Raw genomic sequence first — 16,901 nt, 5'->3', positions numbered from 1 at the left:
GAGATGGCTCCACGATCAACTAGTTTCGCCTGACTAGCAGGCTTCCTCAGCCAGTGTATCAAACTTGTAGAATTTTGCAAACGTGTTTGATCCCGACCAGGTAGCAGCTCGGCAAAGTTGTAAAGCCGAGACCCCTCGGGCAGCCGCCCAAGAAGAGCCCACCTTCCTCATGGAATGGGCTTTGACTGATTTAGGATGCGGCAGTCCAGCCGCAGAATGTGCAAGTTGAATCGTGGAGCAGATCCAGCGAGCAATAGTTTGCTTAGAAGCAGGAGCACCCAGCTTGTTGGGTGCATGCAGGATAAACAGCGAGTCAGTTTTTCTGACTCTAGCCGTCCTGGAGACATAGATTTTCAGGGCCCGGACTACGTCCAGCAACTTGGAAGCCTCCAAGTCCCGAGTAGCCGCAGGCACCACTATAGGTTGGTTCAAATGAAACGCTGAGACCACCTTAGGGAGGAATTGGGGACGCGTCCTCAATTCTGCTCTGTCCATATGGAAGATCAGATAGGGGCTTTTACAGGACAAAGCCGCCAATTCTGACACCCGCCTAGCCGAAGCCAAGGCCAAAAGCATGACCACTTTCCACGTGAGATATTTTAAATCCACGGTCTGAAGTGGCTCAAACCAATGTGATTTTAGGAAATCCAACACAACGTTGAGATCCCAAGGTGCCACTGAGGGCACAAAAGGGGGCTGAATATGCAGCACTCCCTTAACAAACGTCTGAACTTCAGGCAGTGAAGCCAGTTCTTTTTGAAAGAAAATCGACAGGGCTGAAATCTGGACTTTAATGGATCCCAATTTTAGGCCCATAGTCACTCCTGACTGTAGGAAGTGCAGAAATCTACCTAGCTGAAATTCTTCTGTGGGGGCCTTCATAGCCTCACACCAAGCAACATATTTTCTCCATATACGGTGATAATGCTTTGCTGTCACATCTTTCCTAGCTTTTATCAGCGTAGGAATGACTTCAACCGGAATGCCCTTTTCCATCAGGATCCGGCGTTCAACCGCCATGCCGTCAAACGCAGCCGCGGTAAGTCTTGAAACAGACAGGGCCCCTGCTGTAGCAGGTCCTGTCTGAGAGGCAGAGGCCAAGGGTCCTCTGAGATCACCTCTTGCAGCAGTTCCGGGTACCAAGTCCTTCTTGGCCAATCCGGAACGATGAGTATAGTTCTTACTCCTCTTTTTCTTATTATCCTCAGCACCTTTGGTATGAGAGGAAGAGGAGGGAACACATAAACCGACTGGTACACCCACGGTGTCACTAGAGCGTCCACAGCTATCGCCTGAGGGTCCCTTGACCTGGCGCAATATCGTTTTAGCTTTTTGTTTAGGCGGGACGCCATCATGTCCACCTGTGGCCTTCCCCAACGGTTTACAATCAGTTGGAAGACTTCTGGATGAAGTCCCCACTCTCCCGGGTGGAGGTCGTGCCTGCTGAGGAAGTCTGAACACTGCTGACAGTGCTATCACGTGATTTTCCGCCCATCGGAGAATCCTTGTGGCTTCTGCCATCGCCATCCTGCTTCTTGTGCCGCCCTGTCGGTTTACATGGGCGACCGCCGTGATGTTGTCTGACTAAATCAGCACCGCCTGGTTTTGAAGCAGGGGTCTTGCCTGACTTAGGGCATTGTAAATGGCCCTTAGTTCCAGAATATTTATGTGTAGGGAAGCCTCCTGACTCGACCATTGTCCCTGGAAGTTTCTTCCCTGAGTGACTGCCCCCCAACCTCGGAGGCTTGCATCCGTGGTCACCAGGACCCAGTCCTGTATTCCGAATCTGCGGCCCTCGAGTAGATGAGCACTCTGTAGCCACCACAGCAGAGACACCCTGGCCCTCGGGGACAGGGTGATCAGCCGATGCATCTGAAGATGCGATCCGGACCACTTGTCTAACAGATCCCACTGAAAGATCCTTGCATGGAACCTGCCGAATGGAATTGCTTCGTAAGAAGCTACCATCTTTCCCAGGACTCGCGTGCAGTGATGCACCGACACCTGTTTTGGTTTTAGGAGGTCTCTGACCAGAGATGACAACTCCTTGGCCTTCTCCTCCGGGAGAAACACCTTCTTCTGTTCTGTGTCCAGAATCATACTCAGGAACAGCAGACGCGTCGTAGGAATCAGCTGCGACTTTAGAATATTCAGAATCCAGCCGTGCTGTTGTAGCACTTCCTGAGATAGTGCTACTCCGACCAACAACTGCTCCCTGGACCTCGCCTTTATAAGGAGATCGTCCAAGTATGGGATAATTATAACTCCCTTCTTTCGAAGGAGTATCATCATTTCGGCCATTACCTTGGTAAATACCCTCGGTGCCGTGGACAGACCAAACGGCAACGTCTGGAATTGGTAATGGCAGTCTTGTACCACAAAACGGATGTACACCTGGTGAGGTGGATAAATGGGGACATGCAGGTACGCATCCTTGATGTCCAGTGATACCATGTAATCCCCTTCTTCCAGGCTTGCAATAACCGCTCTGAGCGATTCCATTTTTAACTTGAACCTTCTTATATAAGTGTTCAAGGATTTTAAATTTAGAATGGGTCTCACCGGACCGTCTGGTTTCGGTACCACAAACATTGCGGAATAGTAACCCCGTCCCTGTTGAAGGAGGGGAACTTTTATTATCACCTGCTGGAGGTACAGCTTGTGAATTGCCGCCAGTACTACCTCCCTGTCCTGGGGAGTAGCTGGCAAGGCTGATTTGAGGTAGCGGCGAAGGGGAAACGTCTCGAATTCCAACTTGTATCCCTGAGATACCACTTGTAGAACCCAGGGATCCACCTGCGAGCGAACCCACCAGTCGCTGAAGTTCCGGAGACGGGCCCCCATCGCACCTGGCTCCACCAGTGGAGCCCCAGCGTCATGCGGTGGATTTAGTGGAAGCAGGGGAGGATTTCTGTTCTTGGGAACTGGCTGTATGGTGCAGCTTTTTCCCTCTACCCCTGCCTCTGGGCAGAAAGGACGCGCCTTTAACCCGCTTGCCTTTCTGGGGCCGAAAGGACTGTACCTGATAATACGGTGCTTTCTTTGGCTGTGAGGGAACCTGGGGTAAAAATGTCGACTTCCCAGCTGTCGCTGTGGAAACGAGGTCCGAGAGACCATCCCCAAACAATTCCTCACCCTTGTAAGGCAAAACCTCCATGTGCCTTTTAGAGTCCGCATCACCTGTCCACTGCCGAGTCCATAATACTCTCCTGGCAGAAATGGACATTGCATTTATTCTAGATGCCAGCCGGCAAATATCCCTCTGTGCATCTCTCATGTATAAGACTACGTCTTTAATATGCTCTATGGTTAGCAATATAGTGTCCCTGGCAAGGGAATCAATATGATCAGACAGGGAATCAGACCATGCAGCTGCAGCACTGCACATCCATGCTGAAGCAATAGCAGGTCTCGGTATAGTACCTGAGTGTGTATATACAGACTTCAGGATAGCCTCCTGCTTTCTATCCGCAGGCTCCTTTAAGGCGGCCGTATCCTGAGACGGTAGTGCCACCTTTTTTGACAAGCGTGTGAGCGCTTTATCCACCCTCGGGGATGTCTCCCAACGTACCCTGTCCTCTGGCGGGAAAGGGTACGCCATTAGTAACTTTTTAGAAATCACTAGTTTTTTATCAGGGGAAGCCCACGCTTCTTCACACACTTCATTTAACTCATCTGAAGGGGGAAAAACCACTGGTTGTTTTTTCTCCCCAAACATAATACCCTTTTTTTGTGGTACTTGGGGTAATGTCAGAAATGTGCAACACATTTTTCATTGCCGTAATCATGCAACGGATAGCCCTAGTGGAATGTACATTAGTCTCGTCGTCGTCGACACTGGAGTCAGACTCCGTGTCGACATCTGTGTCTGCCATCTGAGGTAGCGGGCGTTTTTGAGCCCCTGATGGCCTTTGAGACGCCTGGGCAGGCACGGGCTGAGAAGCCGGCTGTCCCACGGCTGTTACGTCATCCAGCCTTTTATGTAAGGAGTTGACACTGTCGGTTAATACCTTCCACATATCCATCCACTCTGGTGTCGACCCCGCAGGGGGTGACATCACATTTATCGGCACCTGCTCCGCCTCCACATAAGCCTTCTCATCAAACATGTCGACACAGCCGTACCGACACACCGCACACACACAGGGAATGCTCTGACTGAGGACAGGACCCCACAAAGTCCTTTGGGGAGACAGAGAGAGAGTATGCCAGCACACACCACAGCGCTATATAAACAGGGATTTACACTACACAAAGTGATTTTCCCTATAGCAGCTATAATACACAGTATTGCGCCTAAATTTAGTGCCCCCCCCTCTCTTTTTTACCCTATTGAGCCTGGAAACTGCAGGGGAGAGCCTGGGGAGCGTCCTTCCAGCGGAGCTGTGAAGAGAAAATGGCGCCAGTGTGCTGAGGAAGATAGCCCCGCCCCTTTTTCGGCGGGCTAATCCCGCTCTTTATATCAATATTAAGGCAGGGGATTTTTACACATAAATAGTTTATGAGACTATATTATGTGTTTTTTTGCCTTTTTAAGGTAATCTAATTGCAGCCCAGGGCGCCCCCCCCCCCCCCAGCGCCCTGCACCCATCAGTGACCGGAGTATGTGGTGTGCATGGGGAGCAATGGCGCACAGCTGCAGTGCTGTGCGCTACCTTAATGAAGACCGGAGTCTTCAGCCGCCGATTTTCTCCTCGGAATCTTCCGTCTTCTGGCTCTGCAAGGGGGACGGCGGCGCGGCTCCGGACGACCGAGGCTGGGCCTGTGTTCGATCCCTCTGGAGCTAATGGAGTCCAGTAGCCTAGAAGCCCAAGCTAGCTGCAAGCAGGTAGGTTCGCTTCTCTCCCCTAAGTCCCTCGTAGCAGTGAGTCTGTTGCCAGCAGATCTCACTGAAAATAAAAAACCTAATAAATACTTTCTTTACTAAGAGCTCAGGAGAGCCCCTAGTATGCAACCAGCTCGAGCCGGGCACAGATTCTAACTGAGGTCTGGAGGAGGGGCATAGAGGGAGGAACCAGTGCACACCAGTAGATCTAATTCTTTCTTAGAGTGCCCAGTCTCCTGCGGAGCCCGTCTATTCCCCATGGTCCTTACGGAGTTCCCAGCATCCACTAGGACGTCAGAGAAAATCATATAATGAATACTTTTGGCTACCCTTGGGTGTAACCTCGCATCATCGTAATCGACACTGGAGTCAGAATCCGTGTCGGTATCAGTGTCTGCTACGTGGGACGGGACGTTTCTGAGACCCTGAAGGGCCTTGTGACACAGCCAAAGCCATGGATTGACTCCCTGTTACTTCCCTGGACTCTGCTTTGTCCAATTTCTTATGTAATAAAGACACATTTGCATTTAATACATTCCACATATCCAATCAGGTGTCGGCGTCGCCGACACCACAATCATCTGCTCAACCTCCTCCTTAGATGAGCCTTCCGCTTCAGACATGCCGACACACACGTACAGACACCCCCACACACTCAGGGATATATATCTATATGGAGACAGTCCCCCAATAAGGCCCTTAGGAGAGACAGAGAGAGAGTATGCCAGCACACACCCAGTCAGTACAGCGCTTTTATATATATATATATATATATATATATATATATATACACAAGCAAGGAAAGCTGCGGCACTCAGAGACTTAATGCAAAAGTCTTAGTGTATTAAAACAAGCATCTGAAATCCAACGTTTCGGGGTTGGCACACCCCTTTGTCAAGGAGAAACAGCAATGAAGTGGAAAGAAAAAGAACTCGCCTAAATACCCAGAAGAAGCCCGCCATGTGGAAAGCGCCGCCTCTGGCTCCGTTCTCGGCGCCTGGGGCCGGCGCCCACCGTGTGCGTCATCAATGACAGAGAGACGGGTCGTCATGGTAACCACGACGCCCGGCGCGTCTGTTAGCTGACGTATAGTAAACAAAGTGAAGAGCGTGGTTCCCTTGTTGGAAGACTCAGGGATCAGAGAAACGAGTTTGTGACATGACAGACATGGGGAAATCCTGCACGTCGGTTTTAAAACTGATGATGTTGCATGTTGTACATCTCGGCAAAATGCCTGTTACAGATGTGTAGGTGCCGCTGCTCCGTTTAACGCGCCCCTAGCTGGAACTGGATTGCTGTGTGGAGATCAAACTGTGGTCTTGCACTAAAATGTGTGCTGGTGTAGAGCATAAACTGGTTACCCACACCAGGAGTGATTTGAAGTGACTGTGGGTGTCGGCAATGAGTGATAGGTGTGTGTTGGTTAAGGTGATAGTGACGAGAACCTGTTTGTTGTAAAAACTTAGGCTCCCCTGGGTTGCTTGAATTTGGGGAAGCGGAGAATGACTCATATGTGGAACTAAATGAATCATTTTTGTATGTGGACGTGTGTTATGAGATAAATTGGTGCCACTTATACTGTGTGTGTTCCATGTCGGGGGCTGGAGCTCTGTGTTAATAAATTGAAGCTCCGACAGCAGGAGGTCCCAAAGAATAAGGTATCGGGGATATAGAACATGTATTAATATACAGCATGCAGAATCGGAGAGTCAAGCTGACGGTAAACTGTAAATTAAGCGACTATAGCATGTCCCATTTGTGTAAAGTCACTGCTCGCCATCGTGACGCAAAGGATGCCAACGGGACATCCCTAAAGGAAAACATTCCACGGCATGATCTCATTAAGACCGTGGGGGTTGATGGTGTTCAGCCGATAGATCCATCTGGCTTCTAGCTTCAAAAGGAGTCCATCTCTGTCTCCCCCTCTTCGGTTCTTGGGGATGTGATCAATCACCATCTGTCTCAGATCATTTAGTGTGTGTCCTTTCTCCAAAAAATGCTTCGCCACTGGTTGATCGGGGCCCTTACCGCTGGTTGCCTGCTTTATGGCTGACCGGTGGAGGGCCATCCTCTCTCTTAATGACCTAATCGATTTGCCCACATAGATTAAGTTGCAGGGGCAACTGATAATATATACTATGTGTGTCGACGTGCATGTTAACACATGATTAATTTTGTAAGTACGATCCAGATGGGGATGTTTAAAGGACGTGCCAGTGATCATGTGTGAGCACGTAGTGCACTTGGGGCACTTGTAACAACCCGGTGGCCGCTTGAGAAAGCTGCTGGATTCTTTGACTTCACACAGCAATCCAGTTCCAGCTAGGGGCCCGTTAAACGGAGCGCGGCACCTACACATCTGTAACAGGCATTTTGCCGAGATGTACAACATGCAACATCATCAGTTTTAAAACCAATGTGCAGGATTTCCCCATGTCTGTCATGTCACAAACTCTCGTTTCTCTGATCCCTGAGTCTTCCAACAAGGGAACCACCCTCTTCACTTTGTTTACTATACGTCAGCTAACAGACGCGCCTGGCGTCGTGGTTACCATGATGACCCGTCTCTCTGTCATTGATGACGCACACGGTGTGCGCCGGCCCCAGGCGCCGAGAACGGAGCCAGAGGCGGCGCTTTCCACATGGCGGGCTTCTTCTGGGTATTTAGGTAAGTTCTTTTTCTTTCCACTTCATTGCTGTTTCTCCTTGACAAAGGGGTGTGCCAACCCCGAAACGTTGGATTTCAGATGCTTGTTTTAATACACTAAGAATTTTGCATTAAGTCTCTGAGTGCCGCAGCTTTCCTTGCTTGTTTACACATCACATGTTTCCTGGAGGCACCGGAGCACCTGAACATCTAAGGAGGAGTGCCGGTCCACACATTGCCCATATTCATCAAGGAGTTCACCCTGGATACCACCAGAGTTATTCCAAGAGGGACAAGGCACCCCCACGTTTGACCCGTTAGTCCTACACTTGGACTATAATGGACCTATAGTATCCAAGGCGACAGCACCGCAGTGTGCACTAAGGACGCCAGTCCTTTATTCACGAGTGATTTTGCTTTTCCTTGCCGTCACTTTTGTAAAGTGGTTCCCCTCCCACGGGAACGAGATTCCTGCAACCATGAGTTCACCATTTGACGGAGACCAGGGATGCAGGCGGATTTGTCTGAACAATTCAGCTACACTGACGACGCGGAGAGGCTACGTTTTAAAGAACATCTAGATATTGAAGAGATATCGGGAACCAATGAGGACATTTACCACAGATTATTGAAGCTAAAACGCAGAGAGATAGATTATCTGCTTCACGGCATTACATTATCGGACTATCACAGGGACAAGATGATCCCCAGGGGATTTAGGATCCGCAATATGCCCACCATTGGCAGGTATAACCCAGATTTTTGCAAAAAATGGGTGGGCATATTGAATAAGTGTAGTCTGGATCTGATGTTATTAGTTGTGGAAGAAGCCGGCAAGGAGCTGGTATTGACTCGGGACAAAATCACCCAAATGGAAGCAGAGCACCACACCTCTCTACAGAATGATGGTCACCAAGATTGGTTGCTCAAATTGAAAAACCAATGCGAGCTATATAGAAAAGATCTTATCAAATTTAAGCGCAACAAAATACAAATAGTGAGAGAAGATTACGAGACCAACAGAGTGTATAGGTGGCTCATGGGGGGTACATCAGGTGAACAGAGGACACAGCACCCTAGGACTAAACAAGGTTGGCGCAGGAGGCGGGAACTCCAACGAGGTACCTCGGCCACTTCAAACAGTGACAATGAGGTCAACACATTGGACACAGAGGGCCCATCTTCTTCTGGAAGCATCCCTTTAGGGGCACGCCCAAAGAAGGGCGTAGAACCAGAAACACCAAGAGGCCGACGCGGTCGCCCACCCGCAGATCCAAACAAAACATCAGGATCCAAAAGTCAAGGGGCCAAACGGACTCGCTAGTTTTCAACCTGTCGCAAAGGGTACTTACAGCAGACGAAATCAAGGTCCTTGAAAAAGGCTTATCTTTTGTACCCACCACTCGTTTTGACGAACTCACCTGGAAAACTGAACTACACAAGTTCACCCGTAAATTGAAGTTAGGTGAATTTTTTCAACATCAACTGACCACAACACCACAGATCCCATACAACTACAATTCATCAGAGACAGACACAAGTCAACTTTTGACCCCTGTTCCTCCAACCCTTCGATTACCACATTTAACAGATTGTTGGACCAATCAGTGATGAAATTCCATCAAGCGGACCCACACATCAATCACAATTTATCTAGATCGGAGAGAGTAGCCTTAAAGAACCTCAGTCGATACGAGGACGTCGTCATCCGCCCCGCCGACAAGGGGGGCGGGGTTGTGGTCTTAGACCTGTCATATTACAAACAGGACATCTACAAACAACTGTCGGAGGAAGCGACATATGAGATATTACAAGCGGATCCCACCACCGTATATAAAAGAGAAGTCGATGAGCTCCTGAATGATGCCCAAGTTGAGGGTAAGATCTCTGTAAAATTGTGCACGGCACTAAAACAAAGCCATCCGGTAGTCCCGGTGTTCTTTACGGTCCCTAAAGTCCACAAAAACCAGGAGCTTCCCCCGGGCCGACCCATAATATCGGCCAGGAACTCCATATTTCAGCCCATCTCGGTGTTCCTAGATGCCACACTACAACCGCTGGTTTCCAAACATCACAGGTATATTAAAGACACCACCGATTTTCTTAACAGACTGGAGCTAGTAGGACACATTCCAGCAGGATCCCTACTTTGTGTGGTGGATGTATGTAGTTTATACACTAGCATCCCACACCAGGAGGGATTACAGGCGATAAGGGGGTTTCTAAGCAAAGAGAAAATGGAGACCATCGACTTAGACCTGTTCATGCGATTACTGGAACTGACCCTCCTCGGGAATTATTTCCTGTTTAATGGCCAGTTTTATCGCCAAAAAACCGGGTGCGCCATGGGGAGCAATGTTTCCCCGTCGGTAGCGAACATTTTTATGTTTCAAGAAGAAGAAGACATCTTTTTCAATGTTCCTGAAACAGCAACTAAGATCCTTATGTACACCAGGTTTATAGACGATCTCTTTTTAATTTGGACAGGTACGGAACAAGAATTCCAGGACACCATGAACGCCATTAATGCTAGAGATTCACCGATTAAGTATACTTTTCATTCCAGTGAAAGTTCAGTCAACTACCTGGACGTTAAAGTTACTTTAAAGAGCAGTGGCATCACCACGGGGCTATTCACCAAACCGACTGATAAAAACACGTTCCTGAGGTCCAACAGCCATCACCCCAGGTCCCTCAAGAGAGGGCTACCAAGGTCCCAGATGATCAGAGCCAGTAGAATCATCAGTGACCGGCCATCTGTGGAAGCAACACTGGATGACATGATCCAGAAATTCGTTGCCAGAGGGTACAACATGGACCAGCTAGTCCAACAGAAGATGGAGGTATTATCGATGCCCAGAAGGGACTTATTGTTGAACCAAACTAAAACCAAGGAGGCATCAATTCCGTTTGTAAGCCGACACAACACAGTCAGTACGGTCTTACCAAGAGCAGTGAGAGCCCTATGGCCGGTGATTTCCACTGTCGAGAGCCTCCCAGGTTTAGCCCATAAACGCCCTCTCATGTGTTTCACCCGGGGCAAAAGCATCAGAGACCAAGTAGTCCATGCCGACATCACGGACTTTCACCCAGAAGTCAAAGAATCCAGCAGCTTTCTCAAGCGGCCACCGGGTTGTTACAAGTGCCCCAAGTGCACTACGTGCTCACACATGATCACTGGCACGTCCTTTAAACATCCCCATCTGGATCGTACTTACAAAATTAATCATGTGTTAACATGCACGTCGACACACATAGTATATATTATCAGTTGCCCCTGCAACTTAATCTATGTGGGCAAATCGATTAGGTCATTAAGAGAGAGGATGGCCCTCCACCGGTCGGCCATAAAGCAGGCAACCAGCGGTGGTAAGGGCCCCGATCAACCAGTGGCGAAGCATTTTTTGGAGAAAGGACACACACTAAATGATCTGAGACAGATGGTGATTGATCACATCCCCAAGAACCAAAGAGGGGGAGACAGAGATGGACTCCTTTTGAAGCTAGAAGCCAGATGGATCTATCGGCTGAACACCATCAACCCCCACGGTCTTAATGAGATCATGCCGTGGAATGTTTTCCTTTAGGGATGTCCCGTTGGCATCCTTTGCGTCACGATGGCGAGCAGTGGGTGAAACGATGGCATGGTCCTTACGCAGTGGCCTGTTGCCAGCAGTGCTCCCTGAAAATAAAAAACCTAACAAAAGTCTTTTTCAGAGAAACTCAGAGTTCCCCTGCAGTGCATCCAGTCTTCTCTGGGCACAGGACCTAACTGAGGTCTGGAGGAGGGGCATAGAGGGAGGAGCCAGTGCACACCCATCTAAAGTCTTTAGAGTGTCCATGTCTCCTGCGGAGCCCGTCTATACCCCATGGTCCTTACGCAGTCCCCAGCATCCTCTAGGACGTAAGAGAAAGGTTAATATTCCATAATAAATAAACACAGAAACATAACAGAGCAAGTAGGAGAAAGAGCTGCACTTTCTAAGCACATATTCTCCCACCTTATGGTAAGGTACCTGTCTCTTCTTCCTTGCAGCTACTTTGTGGTCAAGAGCACTGATTGAGCACTCAGATCCACACACACAGCAAACTTGGTAGAAGAAGCTACTACCACTGCATGTTGTGGAATCAGCTCTAGTAATCATATTATATACTACCGTTGTCAAAATTTGAGCCACTGGCAACCGCAACACCCACCCACGCGTGTTACCTGATCTATATTGTGGATGGGTGGTGCCAGCCCAAAATCATATATCTTCCTGCAGTTAACCACCAGATTATTTGCTCAGTTTTATAAAATTTTATACACATGGTGCACTACCACTACTACAAGCAGGATCCGTTCAATTTGCAGGCTGTCAGGATCCCGGTGGTCAGGATACCGACACCAGAATCCCACCAGCCAGCAAATCGGCCAGCCAGAATCCCAGCAAAACAGGACTATTCCCATTCGTGTGTATCCACGACATCCATAGAGTCGGAATAGATCCTGCGTCCTGCCCGCCGGTAAAGCGTATGTATTCCCTACAACCACCTCCTCAGAGCCGGACATAGGCATAGGCAAACTAGGCAATTGCCTAGGGCATTTGATATGCCTAGGGGCATCATCAGCTTCTGCTGATTAAAATGATATGCGACATGCCTATATTCTGTATGTAGCATTTCATATGCAGATACAGCCAGTCTCACACAGTATATTGGCATGCTGCATATCAGTTTAATCAGCAGAAGCTCCTTGTGCATCCTAGCCACATAGCAATGCAAATAAGATGCATTTTCATTTAAAAAAAAGTGCCCGACGTTAGCATTGATGCAAGATTTGTGAGGACACATCTGTATCCAAGCAGAGGCAGAGGTCACAGTGTTAGTGGAAGTGTGAATGCTGTGTGCATGTGAGTGGGTTGGTTGTGCAGTAGTGTTCAGAATATGTGTAAGGAGCATTATGTGTGTCATATAAAAATGCATTAATAATGTGCAACATATGTGTAAAGGGCCACTATGTGTGTCATTATGTGTTTAAGGGCATTAATAATGTGCGGCATATGTGTAACAGGGTACTACTGTATGTGTGTCATTATGTGTATAGGGGCACTAATAATGTGCAGCAAATGTGTAGGGGGCACTATGTGTGTCATTATGTGTATAAGGGCATTAATAATGTGCGACATATGTGTAAGGGACATTATGTGTAAAAGGGCATTAATAAAGGTTGTCATAATGTGTAAGGTGCATTATGTTTATAAGGTCATTAATGTGTCTCATATGTGTAAGGGGCATTACTGTGTGGAATTGTGTATAAATGCATTACTAACGTGTGTTATTATGTGCATAAGGTGCTCTACTATGTGGCGTTGCAAATAGAAAGGGTACTACTGTGTCGTCTAATGTGAATAAAGAGCAATAAGGTATGGTGTAATGTGTATAAGGAGCAATTCAGTGTGATGTAATGTGAATAAGGGGCTCTACTGTGAGGAGTAACATTTATAAGGTAAAGTGATACTACTGTGGGATGTAATATGAATTATGGACACTATCGCAAGATAAAATGTTAATAAAGTTGCAGTACTGTGTGGCGTAATTGGAATTGGGGTTACTATTGTGTGGCCATGTCCCTTCCCAGCAAGACGATGCCCCTTTTTGGGCTGTGCGTCAAATGTGCGAACTGTTCCTATTTAAAATATAGGGGGTACAAGGACTGCTATGGGTGAGAGGTAATGGTGCTGGGAAAGAGGTGCAAGGTTAGAGGCAGAACCAGCGGTGGTGCTAGGGGGTACCAGCCAAAATCTTGCCTAGGGCATCATATTGGTTAGGGCCGGCTCTGCACCTCCTCCTATATGTTCCCACTTCAATCTTAAATGTGACCATAACACTTTTTTTTCTCTCCTCACCACCCTGGAACTTGCTTGCTACAGGCGGATTCCCCCGCATATTTTAATGTCTGGTTATTTTTTTTTTTCCCCCCTACATTTTGTGTTACCGTTATCTGTTGTATTTCCCATTCTCCAGCACGGAGGACAACTTTGACAATAATAATACTACAAGAACTCCAGCAGCAAGTGACAATAGGATATGGAGGTAACTAGAAACAGACAGTATCTCACAAATGTTGGTCAGGCATTACAGTTTTCTAGTTAAGAGACTTACAGGATTAAAGTCAACAAAAACTGGAGTCTCATACATTGTCCAAGCCTAAGGTGTGATTGAGCTTTAGATGTTTTTAGGCACCTTCGATGTGTGGTCAGATTACAGTCACACACCTGAAGCTGGGTTGTAGAGTGTCATGCAAACTATAAATAAAGATGTAAGGTGCACATGGAAAAAGTTAAACTTCATATTTATTAAGTCAGGTCATACGATGGTGAGAGATTCCAGAGAGGAAAATATGGATGTATATGTGGTTTCATCTCAAGTGTAAATGTAAGTTTGGTCTACAGCAGTGTAATACCAGGATCACCTTGAGGACAAGAGAACCAGTTGCACAAACATGGCTAAAAGTCTCTCTCGTGCAGATGTACAAATCCCTTCCTAAAATAGAGTGTACTAGTGTTGAAATAGTAGTATACAGCAATAGGGATGAAATCCCGGCAGTCACTATCCTGACTGGCAAAATCCAGATGGATTCAGGTATATTAACCCCACCCCTCTCGCAGCCTAACCCTAACCAACCCCCCCCCCCCCCCCTTCATACTAACCACTGTGCCTATCCTGACAGCATCACCATACATCATCTACCGAACTTTTTAGCCTACAGAGACAGCATAGCAACTGGAATGGTTCAATTATATCCTGGATCTCAATTTAGTTATATTGACTAATAAAATCAGAATATTAACAATTTTTGCATCCTAAATGGCCTTTTACATTAGTGACCAAATAAGACAGATCCAGGCCAAACAGTAACACACAAGGCCCCTGTTAGGCTTGGCATGATGACAATATTATGCAAAATTATCTACAACTGGGTGGTGGTTAGCTACAGATGTTATATCTTTTCTACAGCAATACTTCTCTTTTGTAACTGTATAGTATTATAGATCAAAATATAATCTGCTTGTGCATTTCAGTATATGTATACGTATTACGAGAGTACAGGCCCCTGGCAATGAAAAGGAGACTGAAATGGAAATGCTGCTAGTGACATAACAAATACAGACTGCTGCATACTCTGTATAAAACGAATGAAGCCATAACAGAAGGCAATGCAAATATAATGGAAGCTAACTCACCTGCAAGCAAGGGTTTAAGCATCCCTTGGCTCAGCATGGTTCCTCACAATATGTAGATAATGTATGATAGCAGGACTAGGCCAATGATGGCAAAAAACATCAGGATGAAAATGTCCAGCATCTTGAAGGCCAAGGGAAGCAGAGAATTAGGCTGGTGGAGGGGGTGGTGAGTGAGGCGGCTTATGAGGGGAGGGAGCTGCAGCTGCTCACACTGTCTCTCTCTTGTCATGCTCCTCTCCTCTCTTATTCATGTTTCTCCACAAAGGAAAAACACAGCTCTGGTGTCAGCAGTGTGGCAATACTCATTTCCCTCCCATTTACATATTATGGCTAACTCCTCTTAGATTGCTTATCACCTCAAATGCAAAGCATTCAGAAAGTAATGTTATTATCATTCTGAAGATAAATCGTGCTCTCTAATGATGCAAATGAATAATGTGAGGTGAAGGAGAGGGAAGCTGTATTATTTAAAAGACTTTCCGATAGTGTTTCTAAATCTATTTTTTGATGATGTTAGAAAGGCTGGGAATAGTGACAAGTTGCCATTTATTCCTAATAGGTGCAGCCATAGGATTTAAATATATGTTTATGTAGACTATGGGGGGAATTCCAATGTTTAAAGAGTAGGTTGGGTGTCTGTTTTTTCCTATTAGCCAACTGACTTTTCAAACAATTGAATATCCCCCTATATATTCTAAGTGGATAATCCTTTTTACTCTATTCAATTTGTCTGGGCTTTTAAGGATTAGTAACTGATTTAAACACTCAATTTTAATGTTCAGTGAATGCAAAGATCTGTGTTGTAGTACACCAAGTTCTGTCTATAATTTATGCATAATGTATATACACTGAATTAGAATTAAGTTAGAACTAGTAGTTTGTGTCAGTGTGTGTTGTAAGGAATTCAGGGGCAGATTTATTAAGCCTGATGAAGTGATAAAGTGGAAGGTGATAACGCACCAACCAGTCAGCTCCTGTCATTTTTCAAACCCAGCCTGTAACATAGAAGTTAGGAGCCAATTGGCTGGTGCATTATCACCTTCCACTTTATTACTTCACCATGCTTAATAAATCTGCCCCATAGTTTGAAAGTTCCACTCGGGCAGGGACTGATAAATAATACGTCTATGTAGAGCTGTGTTATATAAAGCCGCTCAGAACTGTCCAGCAGAAAATTACCTCCGCCATTGTTTTCAAACACTGCTACTGAATGTAGTAACAGCATGTAAAGAAACATTACTATTTAGGTTTTTTTTTATTGCTAAATGCTTAAATTAAATTGACTATAATACTTTTATTACAAAAAAAAAAAAAAATTGTTTTGGTATAGGGAATAATCTAATTTCCTTCACTTTCTAAAAAATTTCTGACATTGTGGGATTCATGTAGAGATGACGCAGTTGACACCAAAACCCAGGGCAGGACTGGCAATGTGGCCCTACTGACAAAAACCAGAAGGGTCAATGGCCTGATGATCTACATACGCGCTGTATTACAGTGGGAAATTACCACTGTATATTTTTGAATGATAGCTGTATTTCTTTAAATTATGTTCAGGTTAATTATTAATTTCTGCACATTCTAGACTTCTTACTTTCACTTTATAGGGTCAATTCAGGTTTGACTTGTTGCGGCTGCAAGTTCAGCTATATGCTGCACTTCCGTTACCATCAAACGCGCGGATTTATGTTTGCAGCCCCATAGGAGCAGTAATCATCCCATTAGGAGCATTTCTAAAAATAATAATCATTTTTTACCTATTGATGTCTACATGAAGCACAGAGGATCAACGTGAGCACAAATTGTTAAACAGGGGTTATCGGTGAGGTTGTATTTATTTCTAATAATAAATATATTAGGCATGTGTATTATAAGACATGTTAGCTTGCATGCAGAGTGATAAGTATTCCTATATGCAGCACTTGTGCTGTATGGAAAAGCATGAGACCCTATATGAGCAAGGTTACTGATCCTATGTCAGTCAGAGGTTGTATGTATAGAGATGAGGTATTGGGATTTACAGTCCCAGGAGGGTAGATCAGTAGTTGGGGACCAATTTCAAAACAATTACTAAGAATGAAAAAGCTATCTCATGGCACATCAGGGTTTTGCTGGAATTGAGGCCCAATACGCAGCTGGTGCTGAATCTGAATTTAAATGTATGCAGTGAAGTTAATGCTGCTGTAACTGGGCACATTGGCGC

At 46.2% G+C, this 16,901-nt stretch overlaps 1 long non-coding RNA gene across 1 annotated transcript in view; it reads right to left on the bottom strand.

Annotated features, from left to right (window-relative positions):
* LOC135057770 (uncharacterized) overlaps positions 1-15,044 on the bottom strand; it is a 30,899-nt gene extending 15,855 nt beyond the window's left edge. Inside the window, exon 1 of the long non-coding RNA XR_010244355.1 lies at positions 14,699-15,044. This is a non-coding gene — a long non-coding RNA (uncharacterized LOC135057770). The remainder of the gene's footprint in view (positions 1-14,698) is intronic.
* Between the last annotated feature and the right edge of the window lie 1,857 nt (positions 15,045-16,901).

The sequence above is a fragment of the Pseudophryne corroboree genome, chromosome 3 (assembly GCF_028390025.1).
Source record: "Pseudophryne corroboree isolate aPseCor3 chromosome 3, aPseCor3.hap2, whole genome shotgun sequence".
NCBI lineage: Eukaryota > Metazoa > Chordata > Amphibia > Anura > Myobatrachidae > Pseudophryne > Pseudophryne corroboree.
This window is presented reverse-complemented; position numbering and strand designations above follow the sequence as displayed.